Below are 9,192 nucleotides of genomic sequence, written 5' to 3' on the forward strand. Positions count from 1 at the left end.
ATTGTCCAAGTCTTCCTTGTGGCATTGATGAGATGTCAATCTTGAAAGCCCCACAACATCCAGAGCCTTCAGCATCTCAGGGAAAATATCATCCACCCCTACCACTGAAGAGCTTTTTGACTACCTCTGTGACCTCTGCCATGGAAATGGACTTGTCTTCCAGAGAGTCCTCAGACTGTCTCCTCAAAGGTGGACATGGTCAATGGATTGAGATTGTCAAAGTGTTCCTTCCACCGCTCAATAATATACTCATTTTTTTGTCAGCAGTTCCTGACCCAAACCAAGAACACCCTGGGACAGGGTCTGCTTTGCTTTCCTATGTTACCAAACCATTTGCCAGAACTTCCTTAAGATCATGCAAAAGTCCTTCTCCATGGCCTCCCTGCATTCTTCCCATGCCCAAGTTTTTAGTTTCATGACCACTGAAGCTGCAGTTCTGGCCACCCTGTATATTCCAGATGATTCAGGAGTCCTCCAGAACAACCATGGCCTGAAGGCCTCCTTCTTTAGCTTGATGGCCTCCATCACTGCTGGTGTCCAATGAGGGATCCTTTAGTTGCTGCACCGACAGGCACTAGTGACATTCAGGCTCCTGGAAGCCACATATGCAATAGAATTCCAGAACATGGCCCATTCAGATTCCATGCCCTTGGCTTCCCCTGGAACATGTGGAAAAACTGCTGCAGGTGAGAGTTGAAAGCCACAAGGACCAATGACTTGACCACTTTCCCAGTTCACCCTCATTATGCATTTGGATTTACCATGTCTGTCTGGCAGCCTCCCCTGCCACTGGATCTAATTCACCACCAGGCGGTGATCAGTTAACAGCTCTGCCCCTCTCTTCACCCTAGTGTCCTAGATATAGGGCCCCAGGTCAAACGACACAATTACAGAATCAATCATCAACCTTTGGTCTAAGGTGGCCTCGTAGCAAGCCACAGAGTGGCAACCCTCTTGTTCACCGGGGAAAATGTCAACACCAAGGCATTCTGCAGGGAGCTTGCAAGTATCTCCATACTCGCCCAACACTTCTCTCCCTGGGCAACTCTGGAGTTGGAGAGTCCAGCTTACCTTCAGGAGTTGGGTTCCAGAGCCCAAGCTCTGTGTACAGGTGAGTCCAACTATATCTAGTTGGTACCGCGCAAACTCATACACAAGCTTGTGCTCCTTACCCACCAGTGAGGTGATGTTCCACATCCCTTGAGCTTGTCTATGCCACCAGGAGCATGCACAGAACCCGACCTTGACGGACCTCTCCACAGGTGGTGGGTCCACCTGTAGGTGGCTTCCTGTTCTTTTTTTTCTTTTCTTTTTTTTTCCCCGGCTTGGCCCGGCAGAGTCCCAGGAGCGTGCGTCTGTCTGTCTGTCCGTCTGTCTGGTTTTCTGACAAGTTTAGCTGTTGATGTTAACTTACATCAGTATTTTTATGTGAAAATTCAAACTACTGTATGTCAAACTCATACAGACCACAGCTGTTGAGTTGTTTGTCTTCATTGCTTTGAAATGATAAAACAAGAGTTGGGTTCTGATACTTTTGGTCAAATGCTGAGTCTTGTGTGTGCATGTTGGACAGAGAAAGAGACATCTGTGTTTGATTCTGTCTTTCCCTACCACTGTTTTTTTTCTTTCTCTCATACACTTTCTGTGTGCACTAAGCATGTGCATGTGTGTGGGGGGTGCTGGTATTGGCTCATATCTCACGGTGCGTATTAGGATCTAATTTTCAGTGACAGATAGCTGGTCGGAGCAGCACTGTGTCAGCTCTGTTTACTCAGGACAGGCCTCCTGGAAATACACTTGACTCATAACCACAGACACCAATTGTCCCCTCCTACACACACACACACACACACACACACACACACACACCTCCACATGCAGTTAGTTGACACGCACAAGATCATATCTATGTGGAGAAATTTCAAAAGCACTAATAAATGCATGTGGCATGCACACATTAAACAGTAATGCTAGCAGGGAGACCAACTTGATTTCTTGCAGGCACACACACACCCATACACTGTACCAGAAAACAACTTATTCAGTACCTGTCACCTCTGCTTAATAAATAAGAATGTGGTTTGTATGTGTGTTTGTATAAGTGCATGTCTGAGTGTGTGTTAAGATTTAAGGTTTATTTGTGTGTGTTCATGTTAAAGAGAAATGGCGACAGGGTGAGTGGAAGAGCGAAGCTGTCTAGATTAACCATTTAGTCTGTGTGGTCAGGCTCCTTAATGAAAACCAATAGAGATTCACCCTGCTTTAATGAACAACACACACCTCACAACTTCAATTTGCACCTGCAATAAGGCCCTGTCACTCACCCAGCAACTGAATGTGTGTGTGTGACTGTAAGAGAACAAGTACACAGGAGGACTTATTTTTGTGTTCTTTTCTTCTGTACTATTTGGATATCTTGTTTTTTTTTTTTTATATAACTTCTTTTTACGTGGACATTGTTTTTATAATATATTTTTTTCTTAATCTTTCTTCCACTCTGGTCTTTGCTGTTTTTTTTAAAAAAAGTGTGTTTATAGCTGTGTGTGTGTGTTGTTTAGATGTGAACCTAGTGAAGTCAATCTGGCATCTGACACCCATGATTTTGTGTTTGCAACCAGTAAACAACCCTGGCAATCAGAAGCCACCAAATTAATTACTATGTTTGTCACTGAGCTAGAGTTACACACTCACAAACTTGACTGTATTACAAATGACAAAACAGAGGATGGCAGGATGACTGGTTCATCTGGATAAAAATGTCATTGTAAAGAAAAACAAAGTTCAATATTCATATGGAGATTTGATTTACTTTTATTATAAAGACTATAATTATTGTGGTGAGCATATGTATATGTGAGCTGTGATGAGCTAACGGTATTATATTCTTTAAAAACTCACTGTACTGATACAAAAATCACTATATCCACCACATTTAAAGGATTTGCTCGCAAGGATTAGATGAGGGCCCACCAAAACGTCCATGTAGATTTGCTCAAAATGAACTGCTCTCTAAGAAACTGTTTTTGTCAACAGAACTATCTAATCAATTGGAGCATAGCAAACAATCCTAAATAAGTAGTAGTTTGTCGGTTTATCGGTATATTTAAAGACACTACAACATGCTTTGGACCTCTCGTTATTCCCAGGTGTTTCTATTTTTTTTTTTTTTATTTTTATTTTTTTTTTTTTTGGACAATAAATTGTGTTACATGAGCTATGAGAAACGAATTAGCTGAATAATGGCACTGAAATAGCTAACTTAATTAAAAGAAGGGGGGCAATACAATATTGCAGTTCTTTTCAAATTGAAGAGTTTTTCTTTACAGTATGCTTATGCAACCATCATAGTTCTACTGTTATATAAGTAACACAGCAATTCAAACATACCATATTTTTCACTGTATAAGTCACACCTAAGTCCTGCGACTTATACACCGAAGCGACTAATGTACGTTTTTCCCCCCGTATTTATAACCCAATTTTTAGCTGAGATCTGACAATTTCACTCATTCTGATGTGGAAAATATTGAACACTACCATTTTCAGCCTTTAGAGGTCCCTCGAGCAATATGGCAAGCCAAGCGTCTCATTAATAGGTAAAGTGGCTATTAATGAGATGCTTGGCTTGCCATACAAACCACCTTCATCTTGCTCCAGAACTCCTGTAGCAAACGTCAAATCAGCTGCATTTTGCCTGGGCGGCGCAACGAAAGGCAGCTGATTTGACTGTTAAAGTGCATTTATTAAGGAAAAGTTTAACTGACACGCCTTTTACTATAATTTTGTGCAAAAACATTTTTTTAAGTGTTACTCTTGTTAGAGTCTCCCCGTGAATGCTCCTGCAGTCACTATTTGGCAGCCATTCGATTTTTGGCACAACACCGGCCCACATTTCCAGGTGGTCAGCGATGACGCATAATAGATGTGACTTAAACAATGAAGACATATTTGGACTGATGTGACTTGTACGGCGGCAAGTACGGTAATTTCCAAAAAAATGTATTTTCCTTTTCCAAATTAATTCTAAAAACATTTTAAAAATATACCCAAAGAACAAAACACTGACCAACCACTTTCACAGCACTTGATGTTGCTGCTTGTTGTACAATTAACTAAAATTATTTTCTATGTGTGTGATTTAATGACTGTGCTTTTTTTTAATCAAACCAAGCAAATATTTAGACCAAAGCTTATTCCATTGGATATTTTTTTTAGGGCTCATGCATTCGCGCTATCATGTTTGAGCATTAGTAAAAACTACAAGTCTCTTGATGAGACACCGATTTACGACTGCCTAATCTATTTTTTTTATGCTTTTAGATACAGCAGGCATTGAGTGGTTGAGTTACCTTTCTTGGTAAGCTGATGTAAAATAACGGTAACAGGTCACGGCATGTTATCTGAACAGGTATTTGACCTGTCTGGCCTGACTGTGTAATGACTAGACTGGCAACATGATCTCCGATGACTGACTAATTTAGCAGCCAGACTCACAAGGGTAGAAGAAGATGATTCCTCTGTGTTTGGGAAAAATACAACAACACCACCTTTTTCCTCTGTCTCACTTTCACACACAATGAGGCATCTCTCCTTCAGTTTTACTAAACTACTTGTCATAACTTTTAATCCTGCTCGAAGTGAGGCCACTGTGGACGCTGCCCCCACTCCTAATAATAATTGCGGTTTGCACTGCCAGCAGGGTTACACCTACTTTGAATTTGAATTCATTTGGACGTAATCTTTAAATAAAATACCTTTTTACTGCAAAAACAACTTGTTTCTTTCATAAAGTCCACATTTAATAAATGCATGGATTTTATTTTCTTCTCTCTGCCTAATTTCTATCATTTGGTTTTAAAAATATGATTTATTTAAGGTTTGTCCTCTTTCATGCTTACATATGCAGACACACAGACTGACTTTCACTTGCTTCTCAGGTATGTAGCCAGATAGGTGAAACGCACACCTGCAGCACATCACCTGAGCCACCTCTTGTACATACTACTACCTTCCACTCTGTTACCTTACCTTCACAGTGTAACATTTCGTAATAATTACCTCAGCTCACAGAAACCTTGAGAGCTCAGATGACTCTTAGCTGTGCGACAGAACACGTATGACACAAACACAACAAAAGGTGGAATCAGTCAATGATCTGCTGTGGGATCATGTCCAGTCTTTTCATTTAGAAGAAAAGAAAAAGTATACATGTTGTGCTCTGAATAAAACCTAATTCAGATGCAGAAAGTTATTAAAATAAAATACATTAGTGTTATGCTATTAAAAATGCTCTGCCTCATGCCTGACAGCCTGCAGGAAGAGAGAAAAAAAAAATCAAAAACGATACAAATTCAAAATGTCAATGTGTCCGTTTTTAACAACTCGGGCACATTCGCTGTGACATGCCCACCAGGAACTGCAACTAATGCCATCAAGGTCTAATTATGAGCCGGCTCTCACTGTGCTCGAGGCATCATCCATCATACTCAGTCCCAGTACTGTCTGTGCCCATATGAAAGCCTATAATCACGCCCTGTCTCAGGTGCTATTTGTCATCCTGGCTATGCACTAATCACTACTATTACAAACATTTGAATACACCTAAGGAGCCCCAAACGACCTCACTCTGCGAATTGTTAGCAGTGCTCATTGTTTCCATTTATTTACTGTTATAGACTTAGACATTGAATTTAAGAGCATAAACCAAAAGCACTTTTCTCATTAAAAAAACACAAATAAATGAACATTCCAGTATCATAGTTGGAATACCGTGAATGGATGGGAATGAACAGATGGTAAATCCTCAAAGACAGAACTGTTGGTTTATTGCTTTCTACTTATTCTAGGGAATATATTGTACATTAATCAATGTTTAAAGAGGCTAAATGTAAATGTACCCATGTTAGCCACAAGGCAAATTTTTAGTGTCTCTTTGCCAGATGTTTGCAAACCATTTGTTGCACTTTCTTCCTTTCAACAGCTTACTCATGCTCTTTAATCTATGCTTCAACTTTCTAGGTTTCAGTGTTTTTATTTTCTGCGCCTCTCTACATTTATCCTATGTCTTTCCTTTTATGATTATCAAACGCCTCATGCTGGTCTATTGATCCCAGGAATAGCTACCAGACACTTTTTTTCCACTTTAAAATCAAAATTTGTCCTGATGGACAAACTAATCATAAAAGGACTAAGTTCCTCTTTATGCAACTGAGTCCTAGACTTCTTAACCAACAGACCACAGTCTCTGAAGATACAGGACTTCTCCTCCTCCACCATAACCCTCAGCACGGGCTCCCCCCAGGGTTGTGTGTTGAGCCCCCTCATGTTCACTCTGCTAACGTATGACTGCGTACCGACCCATCCAGGGTGTCGTATTGTAAAGTTTGCAGATGTTACAGCTGTGGTTGGATGCATCAAAAACAATGATGAGTCCATCTACATGCAGGAGGTCGAACACCTGGAGAGCTGGTGGAGGACGAACAACCTTCACATCAATGTGAATAAGACAAAGGAGATGGTTGTGGACTTCAGAAGGAATAACTTCTCCCCCTCCCAAACATAGGAGGATCTGTGGTGGAAGTGGTCACCAGTTACAAGTTCTTGGGTGTGCACCTGAATGACAACCTCAGCTGGAGCAACAACACCACCAGCCTGATCAAGAAAGCTCATCAGAGTCTCTACTTCCTCAGGAGGCTGAGACAAGCTGGTCTGGGAAGCTCAGTCCTCCCCTTCTTCTACAGGTGTGCACAGAAGTCTGTTGGAGTCAGTCTCCCCACCACCACAGACATCTACACCTCCCAGATGAAGGAAGAGGGCCACCTGCCTCATGAAGGACCCCACACACCCAGCACACACACTTTCTGCCCTGCTCCCATCAGGCAGAAGGCTGAGGAGCATTAAGTGCAGAACCACTAGACCGAGGAACAGCTTCTACCTTGATGATGTTAGACTCATGAATCTCTAATCAGGATAACTGTGAAAAAACACATCAAGTTGCTGCTGATCGGTTTCATGTTGCTGCTGATCTGTTTCATGTTGCTGCTGATCTGTTTCATGTTGCTGTGTTCATTCATACTCCTCTGCTCACACAGACTCATGTTCGTGCTGCTGTTCGACGTAATGTTTTCATGCTACTAGTGCTTAGTGTATTATTTAGTAGATATTTTTCTTAGTTCATATCTTAGATTTTATTACAGTTTTTCTTTTACATTTTATTGTTGGATGTAACTGGGACCCTGCGGACATAATCTTGTTCCACCACATGTACCACATGAGGTGTGAATGACGAATCTCTGTGGCTGTGACTGAAAAGACAGGACACTATTTGAAGTGATTTTCATGAATAAAAAACAAAGTTATACATTGTAAGTTTGTCTGGGTCATGTTAAATGTCTTTTAAAGTTTTAGAAAAGGGTAATCGAAATAAAGCAGAATTATTCAGCTTTACTTTACAGAAGACAAACTGCAGCATTAAACAATAGCCACATCTTTCAAGCAAGTTCCCACCCTGTGACGAACCCTGCTGAGGAGAGCAGCTGAACGAGAAGCAATAAAAACATTTCATAGACACATTTATTTAAAATACTCCAGTGTCAGAACATGTTTTGTTCATTTAGAAAATATGTGCTGCTTTAAATTAATCTTGGAATTGTTAACTTAATTAAAAAAACGCTCACCTGCACAAATGCTGTTTTTCTGTGTATTTTTCTTTTCGATAAACTGAAATGTTTAATGTTGGACTGTGTGTGTAGTAGTTTCAGTGTTTGTCCTGAAATTCAGGTTTTGTTTCATATCACTTTTCACTTGCAGCCTCACTTATAATAAATGGCATTAAGATAAAATGAATGGTTGCACAAAGAACAGTTCACCTCATCTTTTTTCAGTCTGGAGCGTTTACTGCGTTGCATTGTCAAGTAATAAAGCAGCGCACATAGTTTTCACAGGGAGCTAGTAATTATGGGAGCGCTGCGATGAGAAGGTTTTCTCTAGATGGACTAGATTGGCCATTCATTACCAGCTCCCCTCTACACACATCCAAACACACACCAGCTTCAGAAACAATGGAGCGCAGACTGATTCAATCTGGCCTTGTACTTACAGACAACAACGAGATAATCAAGTAAAGCATTACACTGCAGAGCAGAGGGCCTGCTGTGTGTGTGTGGGTGTGTGGGTGGGTGGGGGGGAGGTGTTTGAGTCTATGCTTTTGTTAGTTATTATTATTTTTGTAATTATACAACACTTACCGTTTTCTATCTGGTTCCATGTGAACCAATGCCAATATTTTAATGCAAAATATACCAATATTTTTTATTTGCTTACTATCCAGCCAGGGCAAAAGGGAAAAATCAAACATTTAACTATCAGTACGGAATATCTCTGAAAATAAAGCACATGAATCAGGACATAAAAACAGGAGGACTGAAGATGCACTACTTTGGATTTTTTTTTTAAAGGAAAACTGGGAAAAAAAAAAACATAAGAAGTGAATAAAGGCAGTTGAAATGAGTTTTCTCTGCATGGTAGCTTGTCCTCCTTCAGAGATGGTATGAGAAGTTGAGTTATCTGAGAGAAATTCAGAGGACAGTTGAAGTGGTTCAGGGATGTTTCCTGGGCATCTCCCTGTGGAGGTGCTTCGGGCATGCCCAACTGGGAGGAGACCCTGGGGAAGACCCAGGAAAACTGGGGAGACCATGTCTCTTGGTTGGCTTGGGAATGCCTTGGAATTCTTCCAGAAGAACTGGAAGAGGTGGCTTTGGAAAGTGATGTCTTGGCCTCCCTGCTCAAGCTGCTGCCACTGTGACCCATCTTCGGAACAAGTGGTAGATGATGGATGGATGGATGAAGAAAAACCAATTCTGTTCAGAAAAGCAGAAATTCCCCAAAAATGCAGAAACACTCATTCCACGTCAGTCAGGGCTTAATTTGTAAACTGATTGATGCTGGGACACAGTAGCAGGCAGTCTGGCGGGGGGTGGGGGTGTCTGTGGGTCCTCCCCCAGAAAATTTTAAATAAGAGATGCCATTTCCTGCATTTTGTTGTAGTAACCAGTTGTTAAACATCTGTAAACATTTAATTAAATTGATTACAAACGGGTTTCTCTTGTAAATGAGTCATCGAGGCTCAAGGAGTCTAACAACCTGTATAAATAAAGGTTGAATTAAAATTACTATTTTAGAGAGCAACAACAA

The sequence above is a fragment of the Nematolebias whitei genome, chromosome 18 (genome assembly GCF_014905685.2).
Source record: "Nematolebias whitei isolate Nwh7 chromosome 18, NemWhi1, whole genome shotgun sequence".
Lineage (NCBI taxonomy): Eukaryota > Metazoa > Chordata > Actinopteri > Cyprinodontiformes > Rivulidae > Nematolebias > Nematolebias whitei.